Raw genomic sequence first — 21,882 nt, forward strand, 5'->3', positions numbered from 1 at the left:
CAGAATAAGATTTTGGTAGCAACACAATAGATAATGGTTTGCTTTAACCACTTCTCTATAGTCGAACAAATAAATTGCTTGCCATAAAGACCAACTTGGTCTTTCTTACTAAGGACCTTCTGTTTCAGGGATGACTACCTGCTGAAACTGAAGGCAGTCTCTGAGGACAGAAAGGAGACATAGTAAGGAGGCCAGAGGAGGCCAGGGCATCAGCGGTGGGTGTTGAAGCCAGATAAACTTGTTGCTCCTGGATATCAACCCTGACTGCATCTCCACAAGCTCCTTGCTGGTCTCTGAGCACAGAGAGACACCCTCTCATTACCTCTTGTCTTCACATTCGACTTCTACCTCTGCTGGAAAGAAGGCAATTATTTCCTTTACAAGAAAGCTTTTTTTTTTTTTTTTCTTACACATCCTCCGGGATTGATCTTTGAGGACCTCTGTTTTCTCTCTTCCTGACCTTCTCCACAACACAAGTTCGTTTTCTCTGTCTTCCCCCACCGAATCACACATGCAGACACATAGGAATTATATCTTGACCTGTATGTATATACCTCACTTTCCCTTGAGCATCTTTCCTGAGGGACTAGGTGCAAAAGCCATTCCCTTCATCTCTGCATCTCTAGCCATCAGCACGAGAGCCTTAAAGACAACCTAGGCCCTGGATAAATGTTGAAAGGAAGAATATGTTTAGAATACACGTCCCAAGAAAGACAGGATGACCTAGGAGCTTGGGGCACTTTTTCCAAATGTACGAAAGATTTATTTGGGAAAAAAAGAAATTATATCATCCTGTGGTAGAATTAGGGCAAATGGTGGATATTTTGAAGAAATTGTTTGCTACTAAGATAAGAAAAACACTCCGAATATAACATTTATCCAGGAGGAAAGGTGCCAGCTCCTCAAGTTCTGAGCTCCCGATTTCCAGTGTAAAAATGAAGATGAATCGGTGATCTTCAGTGACTGTTATAAAAGAGAATTCTACTTCAGCAAGAAACCTTTCTAAGTGGCCTTTGGGGTCCTGTCGAGCTCTTAAGAACACGTGATTCTCTGTACATGGGAGGCGGTAAAGATGTTTTAAGGTTAAAAATAAATGTTTTCATAAGCAAGATGACTTTTTCTTGTCCCCCAAAGCTTTTTTCTTTGTTTTTCAAGAAGAAAACCTGAATATTACTCTGACATATCTAAAGGCATTACATTAAAAACATCTTCTCTCGGAGCGTGTTTAGAGAGACTTCTGCCCTAGTTTCCTTTGGCTTTAAAATATATTGTCTTCTAAGGGGCAAGACTTTTCATGACTAATACACAGACATGGTAAATTTAAAATGTCAAGCAAAAGTGTGTGAGAGAAATTTCTTATTTGAAAATTTTCTGGGGCTGGAAAAGACAGCCATTTTCAATGAGAAACACACCCAAACCTGCATAGGCATTGTGCAGATGGAACATAGCTTGGCAGATATGAGAGCAGCACCCCCCAGAAAGGGTTCAGCCTTGATACCCAGCTGAAGAAAACGGCATTCCTAAAGGCCAAGGATAAATATGTATGGAAGAGTAAAAAGAAGATTCATTAAAGCTCACTAACTCTGACGGTGATATATGTTGCACATGAAAATGTTGATCTTTGAAATGCTATCATTTCCATTAGCAGCATATTTAAATCTTGCCAGTTGTCATTAATTTTATGTGGAAATGGATGCAGGACCCAATATGGGATTCAGCCTCAGGAACAGGTGTTACCAAAGAGAGGCTCACACTATTGTTTCTGGTACAGTCGCCCTGGTCTGTGGCGCTGTCAGGCTGTGGGCCGCCCCCTGCCACCATGAGACTATGAGATGGGGCTCGTCCTGCAGGGCCGGGTAGCTCTGGCTCTGGCTCCGCAAGTGCACCCCTAGCATCCTCGCGCCCTCTGTTGAGTCTGAGGTCACATCCCTCCCCACTCCTGCAGAGCCCATGTGCACTCTTCTCACGGTGTCTGGTTGAGATCTCTCTGTCTCAGAAGGACTCCTGGGAATCTCCACCTGTACAGAGACTCCTATTCCCCGCGGGACTGGGAACGAGGGAACAGTGTCACGGAAGTGGGGAAAGTAGAGCCAAGCCATCTTTGCAATCACCGGCTCCATGACCTAAGATCCCCAGGGGTTGGTCTGCGACCTAGAAATTCATAGAATTTAGGAACGTGTAGAGAAAGCAAGTGAAGCCATCGATGGTGTCAAGTGGGAATCACATTAATTTCTCCTCCCAGGAGGAAGATGGATAAGATGGCTAAGAGGCTGACACCTGCCCCGAGAGGCGCACACCTCGAAAACTCAGCCACACTGGGCAGGGCAGGATGAAGGGAGGCAAGGTCCCCAGCGCCCAGAAGCTGGTGCAGCAGACGAGCTGACAGCCTTCTCAGGGGTCCTGGAGGCTTGTGGCACAATGCCTTGCCTCTGGCGGGTAGACAGATGCCTGCTGGTGGGTTCCTAGGGGAAGAGGAATCAACACAGCACCTCTGGCCAGGCTTCTTTTTCCTTTTAATTTTATTGAGATAGAGTTGCCTTACAAAGTTTTGTTAGTTTCAGGCGAAAAGCAAGGTAAATCAGTTATACATATTCTTATATCCATTTATTTTCAGACTGTTTTCCCAAGTAGGTTACCACACAGCACTGAGTAAGGTTCGCTGAGCTATACAGCAGGTCCCCGTTACCCATGTAGTCTATACAGCAGTGTGTATATCAGTCCCAACCCCCTCATTTACCGGTCCCCCCACGTGTACCTTTTGGTAAACATAAGTTTGGTTTCAAAATCTTTGAGTCTGTTTCTGTTTTGTAAGTTCAACTGTTTCATCTCTATTAGACTCCACATGTTAGTGACCTCATATGATATTTGTCTTTCTCTGTCTGGCTTATTTCACTTAGTGAAATTTCTAGGTCCATCCCTGTGGCTGCAAATGGCGTTATTTCATTCTCTTTGATGGTGAGTAATATTCTATTGCATGTACATATGACGTCTTCTTTATCCATTCCTCTGTCGAGGGACATTTAGGTGGCTTCCATGTCTTGACTATTATAAATGGTGCTGCCATCAACCTAGGGGTGCATGGATCTTTTCAAATTATGGTTTTCTCCAGATATATGCCCCCAGGAGTGGGGTTGCTGGATCACATGGTTGTTCTCTATCTGTTTTTTTAAGGAATCTCCATACTGTTTCCATAGTGGCTGTACCAATTCGCATTCCCACCAACCATGCAGGAGGGTTCCCTTTTCTCTGCACCCTCTCCAGCATTTATTATTTGTAGACTTTTTGATAATGGCCATTCTGACTGGTGTGAGGCAATACCTCACTGTAGTTTTGACTTGCATTTCTCCAATAATTAGGGATGTTGAGGCCATTTTCATGTGCTTTTTGGCCATCTGTCTGTCTTCTTTGGAGAAATATGCCTGTTTAGATCTTCTGCCCATTTTTTCAGTGGTTGTTTGTATTTTGATATAAAGCTACAGGCAGGTCCTGAGGGAAGGGTAACTCTGAAGGCAGCAACAGGGCCCCAAGGAAAAATTACTTTCCACCTTCTGTCTTTCTGGGGCAGGGCAAGCATTTGCTTCCTTTTCCAAACCTCTCCAGTCTCCTTGTGCTCACACAGCCGACGAAGCTAAAATAATCCACAAAATCCTTTCAACAGACCCCACACCTTTCCTCTCCTGAGATTCTTAATGGTCTGACTGTGCACACAGCAACCCCCCAGAAACACACAGAATCCACTTCCCTCCCCTCTCCTGCCAGCAACTGGCCGGTGCTGCAGTGACCATGCTAGAATCTCATTTCGACCTTGGAGTCTTGCTTCCCACTTTGCAGACACCATTAATGCATGTCCCCATTCTTGCCTCAGGACTTCAAGGCAGGTTCCACTAGGGTCTCTCTTCCTTTGCATTAGTTTGCATCTCCACATCTGCCCTGAAGAAAACAGACAACTGAGACAAGACAAAAGATTTATTCCCAGGGATTAAAAGCTCTTGCAAAGAAATCTGATCCCAGTTCCTGGCACTGAAATCACTTCTCTCTTTTCCCAATTTTTCTGTCAATAATAAACAGGAATTCATGTGCTTAATTTCAAAGACTGCTTTTATTTTTAATTGCCCATGATTATTTGGAAAAGAGTGAATTTGGAGAGCTCACACTCCCTGCCTTCTAAATTTGTTATAAAGGTATGGTATAATAATGTAGTATTGGTGAACGTGTAGACATAGTTGCATAGCTCAATGGAATAGAATAGAGAGCCCAGAAATAAGCCTGTACACCTGGTTATTACAGAAGTGCAAAAAGCAATTCAAAGGAGAGAAAATAGACCCTTTTCACTAAATTAGTGCTTGGATAACTGGATTTCTATATGCAAAAAGAGCAAAAACAAAACAAAAATGCCAACCTATACAAAATTAAGACACAGGTAAAGTATAGATGTATGTGTTTTCGGGTACATAAACGTGAATACTTTCATCCAGTAAGAAAGGCTAGTGACACCACAGTGGCGATGAACACATCTCATGTCCAGATATTGGTTTCTAAATACCATTCTCTAGTCAAAAGGACCAGGGCGTCATGCATACAGGATTCCTAGGTTGAGGTAAGGGAGTATCTTACTGTGTAGACAGAAAGAGACTGCCACAACAACAACAAAGAGACATGTTAAAAGGCCGACCTGAAAGAATTCCCACTGTCCCAAGTTGGAATTACTTGAGCAACAAAATAATAAGTATTGCATCATATGGAAGTTCCCGCTGTGGCTCAGCAGTAAAGAGTCCAACTAGTATCCATGAGGTTGCAGGTTCCATCCCTGGCCTCACTCAGTGGGTTAAGGATCTGGCATTGCCCTGAGCTGTGGTGTAGGCCACAGATGCAGCATGGATCCCACGTGGTAGAGGCTGGCAGCTGCAGCTCTAATTCAGTCCCTAGCCTGGGAATTTCCATATGCCACAGGTGCAGCCCCAAAAGTCAAAATAAATAAACAAATAAATAAACAAGTACTGTGTTATAAAAGAATAATGTATGTATTTATAATAATGGTGCATGTGTTATTAGCAGTAGTATCCATGACTCCACACTGATCTAAACACATCGAGGTTATTTGTAAAGAAGACAGAACCACCGGGAGACAAAGATTGACATTAACAGTCCTGTATTCCATCCTGGGATATATCACGATGGAAAATAAGATTAAAAACAAATGTATGTACAGGTACGACTGCGTCATTTCGCTGTACAGCAGAAACTAGCTCAGTGTTGTAAACCAACTGTACTTTAATTAAAAAAAAAGTTATGTATTCCAATAACTTGTACCCCAGGTATCACGAACTGAGAAGGGCACCTGCGGGGCCCTTCCCAACAGTGCGTCACCTCCATCTAAACATGAAAACACGTCCAAAAATAGGAGACAGATGCAAACTGAGAACAGTCCTCCACATACTAAAATGTCCTGCTCCAGAAAGAAAAGGCGTGACACAGACTGGAGGAGTGACAGCTTAACGCAGCAGGTGTCTGGATGGGATGGCCATGGAGAAAGGGTACTGGCAGGAAATGGCGAAATTCCGGTGGACTCTATTTTATTTTATTTTATTTTTTTTGTCTTTTTGTCTTTTTTGTTGTAGTTGTTGTTGTTGTTGCTGTTGCTATTTCTTGGGCCGCTCCCGAGGCATATGGAGGTTCCCAGGCTAGGGGTTGAATCGGAGCTGTAGCCACCGGCCTACGCCAGAGCCACAGCAACGCGGGATCCGAGCCTCGTCTGCAACCTACACCACAGCTCACGGCAACGCCGGATCGTTAACCCACTGAGCAAGGGCAGGGACCTAACCCGCAACCTCATGGTTCCTAGTCGGATTCATTAACCACTGCGCCACGACGGGAACTCCTGGACTCTATTTTAATCAAAATTAGTTTCTGGTTTGACAAGTGTTCCATGAATGTGTTAGCACAGGAGGAATGGAGGGTGACCTCAGGAATTCTCTGTTCAAACCCATCTAAACCTAAGATTGTATCAAAACGTGAACAATAACGTTAAGTATACCAAGGCAGAGGCAAGGTGTATCCTATTGGTGTTCGAGAGCAGAGCTGCCCAACCTCAGCACTACCGGCGTTCTTAGCCAGACAGACATTCTCAGTCGTGGCCCAGCCCCTTGTACTGCAGGATGTTGCCCACATCCCTGCCTCTCCCCACTGGATGCAGCAGCAGCTCCTCTTGGCTGTGACGTCACAAATAGCTCCATATTCTGCCAAATGTCCTCCATAGGACAAAACTGTCCCCCGTGGGAGAGTATCACCTTCTAGAGAGCGTCAAATTGACATAATAGGCGAGAATAACAGCAGAGCAGAGGGCCATGCATTGATGCTAAAGCATACAAAATAATAATGATCTTGTCCTATCATTTGGTATAAATATTGTCCCCTTCTGGAGTTTCCGTAGTGGCTTAGTGGTTAACCAACCCAACTAGAATCCATGAGGACGTGGGTTTGATCCCTGGCTTTGTTCAGTGGGTTAAGGATCTGGCATTGCCATGAGCTGTGGTGTAGGTGGAGAGGCGGCTCGGATCCCATATTGGTGTGGCTATGGCGTAGGCCAGCAGCTACAGCTCAGACCCCTAGCCTGGGTACCTCTGTATGTCGTGGGTGTGGCCCTAAAAAGACAAAAAGAAAAAGAAATATGCATCCAGGGCTCAACAAGAGTCATTGCTCTGTCGGCCATTAAACATGCAGGGGAAAGTCTTTCTGTTGAGTTCAAAATCAGGCTTTCGCTGTGGTCTTTTCAGAAAACCAAAGATTGGACTTCAGTTTATAAGGACTCTACGTGGGTGAGTGTTCTGGGAATCCAGCTTGTACCTGGTGGTAATAAAGCTGGAACATCATACAATTTTTAAGCTTGTTATCAGGTAGAAGCTAGGATTGGGAGGCTGTAGAAATTCTGAAAATTTTTGAACTTTAATAATTTTGGTTTTAAAATCCCCCTAGTCCTTCTCTCTCTTCCTCTCTCTCTCTCTCCTATTTCCAGCCCCCTGCCCTGAATTTGTGGACACAGGACAGCAGAAGCCAGAGAGTAAAAGCCAGCTCCCCAGCCCAGCTGGACACAATACCAGTAGAGCATGCACTCCTGTTACTGGAGAGAAGAACTGGGATTCACCAGGTTGGAGAAATAAGATCAAGTGTTTACTATTTTTTAATGTTTGTTATCATGATAGTAAGTGTCTCCCAGCAACAAAAGCTCTCCACTTCAAGACAAAACAGCAAGAACTGGAGTGGGGTCAGTCCATGTGGAAGTGCACAGCATGGCCCTAGGGCGTTGACCCTTGCTCGTGCTTGGTGTGCACTCGCACCAGGACAGTGCCATTGGCAGCTGGGCCAGCACTGGACGCTACCTCAGCAAACTTTCCCAAAATTACCTTAGTGGTGTCCGAGCAATGTCAGGCTCACATCTTTTTCTGCCCCTGGAGGTAAGGCCATGAAGCACTTTTGCTAAACTCTCCCTTAATTACAGTATCAACTTAGTTAATAGCAAAGCCTTCCCAAAAGTGTTGTAATGCATGATTCATTTCACATGCGTGTCAGCAGGGCTCAGGAAGTGTTTATTCCTAAAGACATTCAAATGTATGGGATAATCCAATATGATATACCTCCCATCAGTATAAAATTTGCTCTTTAACTTGGGTTAGGAAGGCAGGGAAGATCTGGGAGAAGGTAAGTAATTTAACCATCCAACCTGATGTACATTTTATGGAAAGCTTTCATTTCAAGGGTAAATTTAGGTCTGCGATAGCACAGTCTCTCTAGCCTACTTGCGTTTTCCTCTGTAAGTGTGAACTTCCCACGCACATAAGTCAGGATTATCCAGAAGAATCCACATCTGGAATATGTCTACAGACATGGATGATCCCCTGGCAGAGGTTAAGCAATCCTGTAATTCTCTTTTTTTCAGGTTAATAAGGGATAATGACTAGTTTTCACCTGTTGTAGCAATGGATAGTTCTATGTACGGGGGGAAAAAAAAAAAGGCAACTTGAGCAGTGGTTAGGCAATAGCCCAAAAGCTCTGAAAATCTTCTGTTGGTAGAAATATCTCTACCGTACAGAGAACCATTAAGTTTAGTCAAGACCCCAGACCTAAATCAGCTGAAGTTTTCACACATTCCTCTCTTACCGCTGCGGTTCTGAGACAAGGTGGATGTGCCTTGGCTACTGCATCTTAGAGGAGGGTGGAGGAAGCCACACGTCCCTGACTATTGCCATGTCACTGAGTCAGTGTCTGTCCAGAACTTTCAAGAATAGGAGAGAAGGGTTTGTAGATCTGGAACCCTGGAAGCAAACGATTTTGTAGATAGGTACTCTTCTTGTCTCTGTGCTGGTCATCAGTGACCTGCCAAAGTGGCCTCATCATCTCTGCTCCCCTGGTGTGTTTATTTGTTGCTGCAGCAGCTTCCTGGTCTCGGTCTTGAAGGGATGCTTATAGTTGTACCCAAGGCTATTGTGTGAGAAGAGAGGAGTGCAGTTCTCAGAAAGACAGGGGATTACTGTTTCCTGTTCATCTGACTAAAAATTGCTGTCAATGGGTGCTCTTAGGTGACCTAAGCAGTGGAGAATGTCGCAGAGTGACTTTGGAAACCTGCAACCAGGTGACGGATGCCAGTTGCCATGGTGAACTGCGCTGTCTTTGTATGAGATGGAGAAATGAACTCAAAGGAAAGCTGCGATGGCATTGCCAGAAGGTTCAAGCAACTGAGTGAATGTCTATAAACTTGATGGCTTCCCACAGATCTCTGGGGAGGTGCTCATTTTTCGTCCTCTTTGTTTCTTGGTGCTCCTAAGACTAAATAATCTCAATTTGCCTATCTTTATGCTTTCTGACTATTTCTTTTGCCTATTCAAATGATTCTCTCTACAAAACAGAAACAGACTCATGGGCATGGAGAACAGATTTGTGGTGGCCAAGGGGGAGGGAGGAGGGAGCGGGACGTATGGCGAGTTTGGGATTAGCAGATGCAAACTATTACAGATAAGCAATGAGGTCCTACTGTACAGCACAGGGAACCATGCCTGATCTCCTGGGGCAGACCATGACGCAAGAGAGTATGAGAAAAAGAATGTATATATATATATATCACGTGTATAGTAATTTATACACGTGACATATATATGTGACTGTGTCACTATGCCGTACAGAAGAATTTGGCACAACACTGTAAATCAAATATACTTTAATGAATTAATTAAATAAATAAAAAAGAGAGAAATTACGGAAAAGGAACCAAGCAGGAATTATGGAATTTAAAAGTACAACTGAAATTATAAGAATATTATAAAATTAAACTATGTAAAAGCACATCTATTATCATTTCATTTAGTTGAATACAATCTTGTACATATAACTTTTAATACCAAACAAGTTATAGGAAAAAGGGTCAACTCATAAAACTCATGTAAGTTTCAATCAAGAAAATAATTGTGATTTATACAAACCTAAATGTTGCGTATACAATATTTTATACAGTAAACTAATTTTTAAAAACTTTAATTGTGCCCCAAACTTATGGGGCTTTTTTTGTCTTTTTTTTTTTGTCTTTTTTGCCATTTCTTGGGCCGCTCCCGAGGCATATGGAGGTTCCCAGGCTAGGGGTCCAATTGGAGCTGTAGCCACCAGCCTACACCAGAGCCACAGAAGCGTGGGATCCGAACTGCGTCTGCAACCTACACCACAGCTCACGGCAACGCCGGATCCCCAACACACTGAGCGAGGCCAGGGATCAAACCCGAAACCTAGTTGGATTCGTTAACCACTGCGCCACAACAGGAACTCCCCAAACTTATGTTTTATCTTAGAAATGAAGCTATTGTTAAGCTCATAGCTTTAGTAACAAACACCATTTTATAAATGTACCTCTAACGATCTACCAAAAAAAATAAATAAAAAGAAGATACAGGTTATTAACTTTATCTTTCTTTATTTTAGATATATTTGACTATTTGCCATAACTAATATACAGAAAAAGTGAATTATTTATTTTTGAGCTGTCTTTCCCAAGTGGAAAAATTTCCCAAGAGATGAAAAAAAAGGAAGAGTAACAGAAAATAAAATGAAAAAAAATGACAAATAAATATCATTGCTAAAGGGCTAATTATAATCCTGGGAAGAATATTTAAACGTAGAATAAACACACACAAAAGTGGGTGATACACAGCTGGCTTTGACAAACCTTGGGCCTTTGACAGTTTGATCATTCAACATTATTTAAAAGCCCTCTCAATTCCTCCAAGTGCAGAGAAGCAGGAGGGTACCCTTTCGTGTTTAACAGAATGATGTCTCTCTTGGATAAGCTAAATTGTCTCTTTCAGACAACCCTCTCTTGAGGCTCTTCAATTTTTGCTCTAAGGTGCTTCTCAAATGAACCTTCTTTTTCCTGCCCACGCTGCCCTGAGCTCTGAAATGGCCACTGCTGAGACTGTGCCAGTGAGAAAGCCTAGCATGCAGCCAGGGTCATGTTAGAATCCAGCATCACGTTAGAATGGAAGGAGGCAGGTGTTTAGCTCTGAAGAGTCCCCGGAGACCTGAACCACCTGGAAACACAGAGCCTGTGCGACTGCGTAGCTACAGCTCGGCCAGAGGCCCATCTTCAGAGACAGGGGACCTTGCACAAGGCAGGACTGAAAAGCTGGCGGATGATCCACCTAGCAGACCAGCCGCTGCTCTCCCCACAGAGGCTTCCTGCGGCAGACAGACACACTGGACTCAGAGACACCCAGAAAGGGCAGGAAACAGATGCTTCTGTGACTGAATGTCCTGCTAAGACACTCTTGAAGACAGAGCAATGAACCACGGCTGGGATGGATGAATAAGCAACAGTCGCTCAGGTTGGCTAGAAAACCGGTGTTTGGTCATTTCTGTGTTCTGACAACATTTATGTTCTTCATCTTTTTTTTTTTTTTTGGCTCACCTGCAGCAGATGGAGTTCCCAGGCCAGGGATCAGATCCGAAGATCCCAGCTGCCATTGCAACCCATGCCGCAGCTGTGGCAACACAGGATCCTTTAACCTGCCGTGCTGGCGGGGGATCAAACCTGTGTCCTGGCATGGCAGAGATGCAGCCCATCCCACTGTGCCACAGCGGGAACTCCCAGTGTTTTCGTTCCTGCGTAGTCAGGGCTGACTGTCGGGAGGTCTTACAACGGCCAGAGCAGCCTGGCCTGTGAAGGCTGCAGTTGGCCCACATGGGCGCAGGGTCAGATCCTGGCTGCCAGCCAGTGCTTTCCTCTCTTTATGCTAAAATGTTGAACCTGTGGGCTCAGCTCATGGAAGTATCAAAAAATGTCTGTAATAAAATGTAATCTCCAAGGTTCAACCTTATGGAGGAAATGATTAGTCAGATCAGATCAGAGTTAACTTTGTTTCAGACGAAGTCTGGCTTTGTTTTCTTGTTCACATAAACACGTGCATCCCCATGACAACCCCTTCATACCACCCTTAGGAAATGTAAATTAATCCCAAGTCCTCTCACTTCACTTTGAAAAAGGCAGAGTTTTAGTGTCCTTGGCTTAATACTGGTATAGCAACATCTGATGCTTCATACAGAGATGAATGCAACACTTCGACAGCTAGTAATTTGTTCATGAATAAAAAGCTTCTCCCAATAAATAGGATTTAAATCATGGATGGAAACAATATGGCTGCTCTCATTTCTGGAAATTGCAGCCGCGTGGTATAGAGATTCTTTGGCACAGACCCATCAAAAGCCCAAGTTGCATTAAATGTTTTCCAAGATTTGAAAATGTCCTTTCTTTACCGCAGATGCATTTCAGATGGAAGTCTTTGTACTGTGGAATATTGCTCGCGCGACGCCTCGCTGGTGGAAGGATGGGTCTCAGCGATGCCTGGCGCCGTCCCCGGGCCGCCCGCGCACAAGGCCGCCCCGCGCGCTACCGGACGTCCTCCAGCCCCTCCTACGGCACAGAGGATGCGCCTGCTGGCGGTCCATCCAGGTAGGAAACCGGGCACATGGCCCAGGCGAAAGGAAGGCTCGAACTGTAAGTCACTGCTGTTGAATAAAACCTTGCAAACTCGCTGTCCTCAGGCCTTTCTTCAAACCCAACAGCACCTTGGCCCACGTCGGTATGTACCGAGCTCTGTATCCAGGCAGCCCAGGGGATAAGAGGGTTCATTCAGGGAATTCGCCTTTTCCTTCCTCCAACAGTCCTGTGAATGCGCTTAGTTCTGCGGACATTCAAGAGAGGCCACGGCCAGGAGTTCCCGTTGTGGCTCAAGGGGTTAAGGAATCCGACTAGGAACCATGAGGTTGCGGGTTTGATTCCTGGCCTCGCTCAGTGGGTTAAGGATCCGGCGTTGCCATGAGCTGTGGTGTAGGTTGCAGATGCGGCTCAAATCCCATGTTGCTGTGGCTCTGGCGTAGGCCGGCGGCTACAGCTCTGATTCAACCCCTAGCCTGGGAACCTCTGTATGCCGTGAGAGCGGCCCAAGAAATGGCAAAGACAAAAAAAAAAAAAAAAAAAGGCCACTATCAAATAGTAATACACAGCCATTACTGTCACTATGTCACTTATTCCCAAAGCATCCAAATCCTGAGGTTCAAATGATTTAAAGAAAGCCGAGCAAGGGCTCGGGTTAAAAATCTAAGTAAGTGTGACTCTCCCGCAGGCAGTGATGAGATTGGCTGGAGAGCCCTCGGGACCCAGCGGTCGTCACCGGGACACTGCGGTGCACTGTCCCCGTGCCTGTCAAACGTGCACCCCAACCGGCCTGGTGCCGTCAGCAGAGAGGGTGCCGGAAGCATCCCTTTACCACCTTGCCACGGGTCTGTGATCCCCGGAGTCGCGAGTATCTGGAGGGGTGGCGGGATGCCGGGCTGAGGACGGCTGGTCTGTTTACTGGGGAAGCTGGAAGCGAAGTCCACGTCTGAGGATTCGGAATGGGGGTTGCTTTGCCTTGCCCTGTGCTCTGCCACTTATGTAGTTACCGACGAATCGTGAGGTTGCTTCGTAAAATGCAGTTGTGATTGGCGTCTTCGCTGAGCCAGTTAAGCTTGGACACCAGTGTTCAAATTCGGGAATGGGAATGGCCCGGTGTGTTGAAGGTAGGCATTGGGAGATTCAGAGAGGTGATTTCCAGGCCGTGCGAGGTGGACTTTGCTTTACAGTGTCCCGGGGAGGTAGGAAAGTACATGGGATGAAGATGCTTGGGAACCAAGAGCTCCTTGGTTCGATAATTTTATTAAGTAAAGAATGCTTAATTTTTACGTTAAAGGAAAAAAATTCTTCTGAGGGCTAATACGGCGTGGCCACATAGCAAACTATTAAATGCAAACTCTCTTACATTAAAATAGATAGGCAATGGCATCCTGCTGCACAGCACAGAGACCACAATGGAAGATGGTGTGAGAGAGAATGTGTGTGTGTGTGTGTGTGTGTGTGTGTGCGCTGTACGGCAGAAATTGACACACACCACACTATAAATCAACTGTACGATATTCTGATAAAAAGTAAAAAAAAATAGAAGATCATTCTAAACTTACATTTCCATTCAACAAAAGTGTCCTCTATAAATCTGAGTGCTTTTTGTGTTATTCTCAGATGTGGAGGCTGAGTTTCATATATCAGGTCTTCTTTTCAAAGCATCTGATGTAGCTGCCTTTTTACTCCTCCTGACCGTTCCTTGAACTCTCTGATTAACCATCGCAACTGTGCCTCTTCTGAATTCCACCAATACATCGGAACATATGAGAGATGTGTGTTCCTTATTGGAAGTGCTGATTCACTCGGCGCATTTTATTTCTGATCAGCCAACATGGTGACCGGGTCTTTCAAGGTCACCTTTTGTTCACCTTGGGGTTATACTGCATGTAGGTGAAATCGCATTTGGCCAGTATTGGCTAAGCTGTTCATTTTATAACTAGAATTGTTCATGAATACTGACATACACCATTCTTGATTAGGTTTTTTTGAGATCATTTAAAATCTGGAGAAAGCAAAGAAACACTGAAATTTGAGACTCTACCAAGACACATCTAAGCGGGTAATCAGGGGATATGAACTCCGCCACGGTTACAAATTAGCCCCTGAATCACAGCAACACTGCACCAAAGGTGTATTTCTTTTTTTTCCTTCTCTTTTTCTTTTGTTTTCCCTTCTTCTTTTTTTTTTCTTTTTTTCTTTTTATGGATGCACCTGAAGCATATGGAAGTTCCTGGGCTACGGGTCAAATGGAGCTGCAGCTACAGGCCTACACCATGGCCACAGCAATGCTGGATAGGGAAGTTCCCAGGCTAGGAATGGAATCAGAGCTGCCACTACCAGACTACCTCACAGCCACGGCAAAGAGAGACCCGAGCCGCAACTGTGACCTGTGCTGCAGTTTGCAGCAATGCTGGATCTTGAACTCATGGAGAGAGGCCAGGCATTGAACCCACAGCCTTGGGGACACTATGAGCCATGACAGGAACTCCTTGAAAAGCTCTTCTAAAACACTGGCCCCAGGGCTCCTCCCAAGATATTCTGATTTACAGGATCTGATATCATGGGTCATAGTCGTACAGGCAGGTGGGTTAAGACCCACCTTGAATCTTAGAAACTACTGCTCCCACTTGGATTTGTATGTGACACGGTCAGGGTTAACATGACATGACAAGCTTCATATTGGAGTGCAATCAGCCACAGGGTCTTTACAAATAGATAGATAACGGGATATAAGTTGACTCTGTCTTAAAGCATGAAGTCAACGTATTCCATAAAGTTAACGCATGCTCACTGCAGGAAAACAACATAACATACCGACAGTCCACCCCCCAAAGGCTAAAACACAGGTGAGATTGTGATGTATTTCCCTGCACTCTTTTCTTAGGCATTAATTGTTTCACGCAACTTAGGAAACACTGTACCTATACTTTGATTGTGTTTCCAACTTACACTACAGCTTGCTTTTTTCCATGTCAATTACGTATATTTTCTTTTTTCTTTCTTTTTCTTTTTACTGCCACACTTGAAGTTCCTGGGCTAGAAATCAAATCAGAGCTGCACCCGGGGTCTACACCACAGCCACAGCAACACCAGATCTGAACCGAATCAGTGACCTACTATGCCACAGTTTGCAGTAATGCCAGATCCTTAACCCACTGAGTGAGGCCAGACATCGAACCCCACTCCTCACAGACACTCTGTCAGGTTCTTAACCTGCTGAGCCACAACAGGAACTCTGATTAAACACCATTTTCATTGGATTTGTATTGTTCAATCAATGGCTAATAATTATTACTTAATTCTTTATACTTAGCATACTCTTTAGGTATTTAGCATATAAAATAAATAATCACACTGTGATGGCCTTTTTTGTGGATAAGGCTTTGTCTGCATTTTTGTTGATTTTTTGAGTGAGAACCCCTAGTAAAGAGTTATGGGGTAAAGTTATATGATTCTTTTTAATTTCTGAAATATATGGCAAATTTCCCATCTTTAAAGTTTTTGCTCAATTCTCACCCGCACACAACAATATAAATGAGCGCTTTTTAAAATAATTTTTCACTTATCACATCAGCTGTCGACCTACCAAACCAGAAGGAATAAACAGCACTTGATAATAATTGTGGATTTTTGATGCGTAGAATGGCTTCATTTATCACCATTAATTTATCGCCGTGTGTTCACTGGTCAAGAGGGAGAAAAGACCCTTCACTTTGCCCACTTCTCCTCTGGGACTTTGTAAAAAGACACGACCTGGGCTCCACCCACACGTTAGAGGCAGCATTTACCCTTGGAACCCCTGGAGTGATGTTTCTCAAGATGCAAGAATACAAAAAAAGCCAGAGTGAGCCTCGGCAGCAGTGAGACGGAAAAGTACAAGCTCTGCGACCCTGTGTAGAGCTGGTCCAGCTGCAGAATCTGCAGGAAGCGTCCTCTCGGCCCTGCTCACCCTGGAGATGCCAGGTGCAAATCTGGGGGTCCCGGGGCCACGTCACTTAGGCTACCTATTCAGGGGGAGGTCCCACAATCACCTTCACATTGGATATTTGCTGGGATAACTCACAGCACGCAGAAAAGTGCTACACTTGCAGCAGTTACGGTTTTGTTCTCGTCAAAGGAAACACCTTAGAACGAGCCAAAGGAAAGACGCCCAAAACAAAGTGAGAGAGGGGGTCCGAACCCACATCACAAACCCGAGTCAGGCAGCACATTCAGGACCAGAGGCCACCCTCGGGGCGGAGGGCACAGACTTCTTTGAGAAAAGCTGTGTTTTCGCTGCGTAGACCCAGCTTACTTCCAGCTTAATTTTATCCTATTTATCAATGGTTTTGTTGTTGTGTTTGTTTATGTTTTAACTTCATGCTTTTTCAATATGGATGATTTCCAGAAACAATCTACAAAGGCCTATATCTTTCACCGTTTTGGTAAAGGCTGGGTCTGCCTGCCGGGGGTACCATTTCTATTGAAAGAGGCCAAGCTAGGCAGGTCTAGGCTAAAACCCAGGCCCACAGTTTACTGGACAAGTGAATAAACTTATTCAGGACTTTTCCAGATATAAAATTTGGACAAGGTCCATTTCAAATAACTATACTGAGGTTGAATCAACCATATACGTATCTATATGTAAACGAGCACGTGGGTTTGTGGATATACACACACATAGGCGTTCCTACTGTGGCTCAGTGGGTTAAGACCCCGTGCTGTCTCTGTGAGGATGCAGGTTCCATCTCTGGCCTCACTCAGTGGCTTAAGGATCTGGCGTTGCCACAAGCTGTGAAATAGGGTGCAGATGGAACTCAGATCAGGTATTGCTGTGGCTGCGGCAGGCCTCAGCTGCAGCTCTGATTAGACCCTGGCCTAGAAACTTGCATATGCTGTCGGTGCAGCCATAAAAAGAAAAAAGAAAAAGACATGAATGAAATAAATCATATATTGTAATTGTATATATATACATTCTATGTAATTACCTAACAGATGTTACTGTCACATAATGCGCTATTATCAAGTCTCTCAGTAAACCTCTTTCTTCCCCCAGCCTTGATCCTTTTATGCTCAAACATCAGCTTTCCATAGCAGATGCTGTCTCCCAAGAAGTCCTCAGATCCAGATCCTCAGCTCATGGGCTTCACCAAGGAGGAACAAGGAAACGATTCCCGCAAAAGGGAACCGCGACCCTCGTTCATCCCCCTCCTGCGGTGGTTTCAACCAGATCTCATGAAACAAGTGAATGGAAAGTGGCTCCCTGATGGTTCCACCGTGTCCGAGGTTAAAAGGCAATTTGGAGGTGACACTGGGGAGGAGAGCCGAGAATGAGCCTGGATAAGGATGTGCTCCCTGACCTCTGAGCCTAACCTGATTCGGCTGGAATGACAGCGGCGACCTTCCAGAAGTGAGTCGTCCTCGACGGATGATAGTTGAAAGTCTGAGGGACCCACTCTAGTAAAAAGAAGTGACAATAATCCCAAGAAGAAATGATAACATAGAATTTTACAGTGAAAAGTTAGCAGTGGAAAAGGTGCCATTGGCCATTTTATCCCAAAGGGTTTTATTCCTCTTTTGAGTGAAATAGCTGAAGGGAGGTACAGGATATAGGAGCAGAACTGTTTTCGTTTTTATGAGATTCTTACTCAGTTTATAATTTGATGGTGTTACCTTTCAAAAGCATCCTCAAGTGATTTAAGATAATATAGTGATGTCTCAGAAGCTCAAAAGAAAGGCGCACTTCCAATGATCCATTTCAGCAGTAGAAATAACGTAAATTATTTTGACAGTGAAATAGTAAAACAAGACCACTGTTAAAGGAGCTTCATAAAATGATGCATCAGAGCCACTGGAATCATAAAATTTAATTTCAGAAGACACCTTCAGTTCATGTACACAACCTAGCATATACCACAAGTGTGGGGAAGCAGCCTCGTGTGTATTCCCACTGAATTCCATCTACATTTTAAAATTTATTTTCTGGAGTTCCCGTCATGGCGCAGTGGTTAACGAATCCGACTAAGAACCATGAGGTTGCGGGTTCGGTCCCTGCCCTTGCTCAGTGGGTTAAGGACCCGGCGTTGCCGTGAGCTGTGGTGTTGCAGATGTGGCTCGGATCCTGCGTTGCTGTGGCTCTGGCGTAGGCGGGTGGCTACAGCTCCGATTTGACCCCTAGCCTGGGAACCTCCATATGCCTCGGGAGCGGCCCAAGAAATAGCAACAACAACAACAACAAAAAAGACAAAAAAAAATTTATTTTCTTATGGAACTATAGTTGATTTAAAATGTGTTTGTTTCCAGTGCACAGTGAAGTGATTCAGTTTTATATATGTGTATACACGTCTATATGTATATATCCTTTTTCAGATTATTTTCCCTTATAGGAATTAAAAAATACAGAGTATTGTTTTTCTGTGCTACACAGTAGGGCTTTATTGGTTCCCTATTTTAAATATAATAGTGTGTATTTAGAACATGATTGGCTGTGGTGTTTGTTGACAAAATGAGTAAAGTGTGATTCAGAGAACCATAGTGAGTTCTTCAGAATTATGTTAATTTAGCTGAGGGATCTGCCCCCTTCTTTCCATTCTAATCCCGAAATTGGTTTGCTGTGATTATAAGACCCACTTCCCATGTATCACAGAACTCTACTATTCATAAGAGAAACTGAGGTAGACATGCCACTGGCCAATAGAACCTTTGAAAGTTGTCTTGGAGACCTGACTGTCTTTGAGTTCAAGGGCACACCTGGCAGCTGCCATCTAGATGTCAGGAAAGCCAGGAGGGTGTTCCTTGCAGCCTGGAGCTGGTGACTCGGAGGGATGTGTGGATGAATGCAGCCCCTTCAAGCATCATTCTTGTAGGTCTGACAGGCACACGGCTCCCATCGCTCTTCTCCCTTGCAGACTTCAGGTAAGTTGATTTCAGAACAATCCAGCCAGGGTCCTGGCGGTACGGGCTTTGGGCTAAATCACTTTTACCTTTGCAAACATGCTCATATGTGCACTTTTGAAACCAAAAAAAAAAGATTAAAAATGGGTGTGGAATGCAGTAAACCATCATTTGTACCATCTGTGAATGGGGGTCATAAGCCCTTCAACATTCCAAATGCCTTCATTCCATCCTCCCCCTTGAATCACACTTCAGGAAGGCATCAATTCCAGGATGGCAGTTATTTTTCCTCAGCGCTTGAAACATTATTATATTATCCCGGAGCAATATTTTCCTTTGGGAAGGTTATAATCATGTTGCTGGCTGTGGTGTTTCACGGGGGCGTTTATAAGGTTTTTATTGCCCACAGTGGTCCACGGGCACCCCTTTTCACGAATCCACGTCAGCGTTTACTGGGTTTCGCCCAGCTTAAGGTTCATGATGTTCCGGGTGCATGAAATCTCTCTGAAGAGCACTGGTCCCCTTCCTCCGCTTCCTTTTGTTCTAGAACTCCTGTTTCATGTCTTTCTGACAATTTCATTACAGCACTTATATCCCGAAGCTTGTACATGACATCCTCTGACTCATCGTGGTATTAAACCCCTGTGCTGGCCTCTGGGGCTGTCCCTTCAGGGGTGCCATGACCTTTCCGGCACAGAGGAATTTCCTCTTTATTAGGGTCCATTTCTATAAACGTACCTGATGGTTCATGGTATCTGGAATTGCTAAGTGCTGCAGTAGGGAGAGTGCTGGCCAACCTCTCCTTGAGGAAAGAATAGTACGTGTTATTCACTATTCCACCTGCCCAAATATGTGCTCTTACAGTATCTTACAGTTGTTACTTATTTGCATAAAGAAAATGAGGTATATAGGCATCTTAGATGGTCCTTGAAACTTTCTCACTGATTCCACTGATGTGCCTGCTTCAGGCCGGTTAAGCCTGTGTGTGGCCAGCGGCAAAGCCCACCATGTTTATCTTTCAGGTAGTAATTTAACATTTGTCTCTTTTCAGCCGAGCAGGGTTGTCAGCTGTAGAGCCGACTGACACCCATGTTTTCCTCCCCACTTTCTCATACTGGCGGCCCAACGGTCTTCTTTGCCACCCGTGCCCTGACTATGAACTTCCTCACCTAGATCCTCCATCCCGTTGCCATGGCAAAGACATCTGAAAGATACCCAGCACCGTCCAAGTTGATTTTCCCAGCTAGATACGGCTTGTTGGTATGGACAGGTTCTGCAGTTCACTGTCATAGACCATCTACAGAGGTCTCATCCATCCTCAGCTTCCCCACTCTCAAAACCAGAACCAAAATGGGCAGAAGAACTGGACAGACATTTTTCCAAAGAGGAGATACAGACAGCCAACAGGCACATGAAAAGATGCTCACTGCTGCTAATCACCAGGGAGATGCAGATCAAAACCACAAGAACATATGATCTCCCCTCCGTTAGAATGGCTTTCATCAAAGTCTGCAAATAAGAAATGTTGGAGGGGGCATGGAGGAAAGGGAGCCCTGGCACACCATTGGTGGGACGGTAAATTGGTGCAGTCATTGTGGAAAACAGTACACTCGAAAAACTGAAAATAGAGTAACTGATTTCATTCCTGGGTATATATTTGGGAAAAAAATCCCACTAATTCAAAAAGATATAATGCACCTCAAAGTTCATGGCAACATTATTTACAAATGCCAAGGTGTAGAAGCAACCATCCATCAACAGATGAATGGGTAAAGAAGATACCTGTGTACACACACACACTCACACACACACACACACACACACAGGAATACTACTCAGCCATAAAAAAGAACAAGCTCTTTTGTCATTTGCAGCAACGTAGTTGGACTTGGAGGACATTTATGCTTAGTGAAATGAGTCAAACAGAGAAAGAAAAATACTGTAAGTCACTTATATGTGGAATCTAACAGATACAACAAACTAGTGAATATAACATAAAAGAAGCAGATGAGTAGAGAACAAACGATTGGTTCCTGGGAGAGGTGGCAAATAGGGGTGGGGGAATGGGAGGTACAAACTATTGGGCATACGGTAGGTTACAAAGATGTACTGTACAACTTGGGGAATATAGCCAATATTTTATAATACCTGTAAGTGGAAAGTAACCTTTAAAAACTGTATACAAATGAGGAATGAAAAAGAAAAAAAGAGGAGTTCCCTGGTGGCCTAGCAGTTCAGTATTTGGCATTTTCACTGCTGTGGCTCGGGTTTGATCCCTGGCCCGGGAACTTCTGCATGCCATGGGTGCAGCCAAAAAAAAATGCGCAACAACAAAAACAGATCTGTCATCGCCTTTCATACCCCCATTTAGTCTCTGTTTTCTATCCCTAAGGAAGTGGAACTATTTTTCTGTTTTGGGGTCTTCCTTATTACCATCAGTTTATCAAGCAAAAGAAAATGAGTAAATTCTGTTTGGGATTGTAGCAGGAAAGGCCACTATACTGTTTTGGGGAGTTCTTCCTCCTGCTTCCTCCCAGCTGCTGCTCCTGGTTACAGAGACAGTGAAGCACGAAGAAAACCAAGTCCCTTCTCAGCTCAGTGGTGAACTCAGCCTCCACTGAGCAAAAAAGGCTTTTGGCGGTGAAATCCATCAGGACCAAAGAGTGGAACTCTTCACTGGGTGATTCACCTGCTGGGGACTCCACACACACACACACACACACACACACACACACACACACACACACACACACACATGGAGTCCAGGACAGGAGTGGCAACTGCAACTTCATTCTCTCAGCCATCTTAATATCTTCACCACACACATGACCAAGAGTCGGCATGTTTCATAACATACATGCATGGAATCCGGGTTTTGGAAGCATGTCCTTAATGAACTTGAAGCATCAAGGATAGTTACTATCCTCATGGGAAAATTCTTAGGGAATAACAGGCTATTCCACTGGAACAAACTGAGTGGCTACGACCTGGCTTTGATGGGTGGACATGGGCTTTCAGACTCTGAGCAAGCTGTGCAG

The sequence above is a fragment of the Phacochoerus africanus genome, chromosome 11 (assembly GCF_016906955.1).
Source record: "Phacochoerus africanus isolate WHEZ1 chromosome 11, ROS_Pafr_v1, whole genome shotgun sequence".
NCBI classification, from domain to species: Eukaryota; Metazoa; Chordata; class Mammalia; order Artiodactyla; family Suidae; genus Phacochoerus; species Phacochoerus africanus.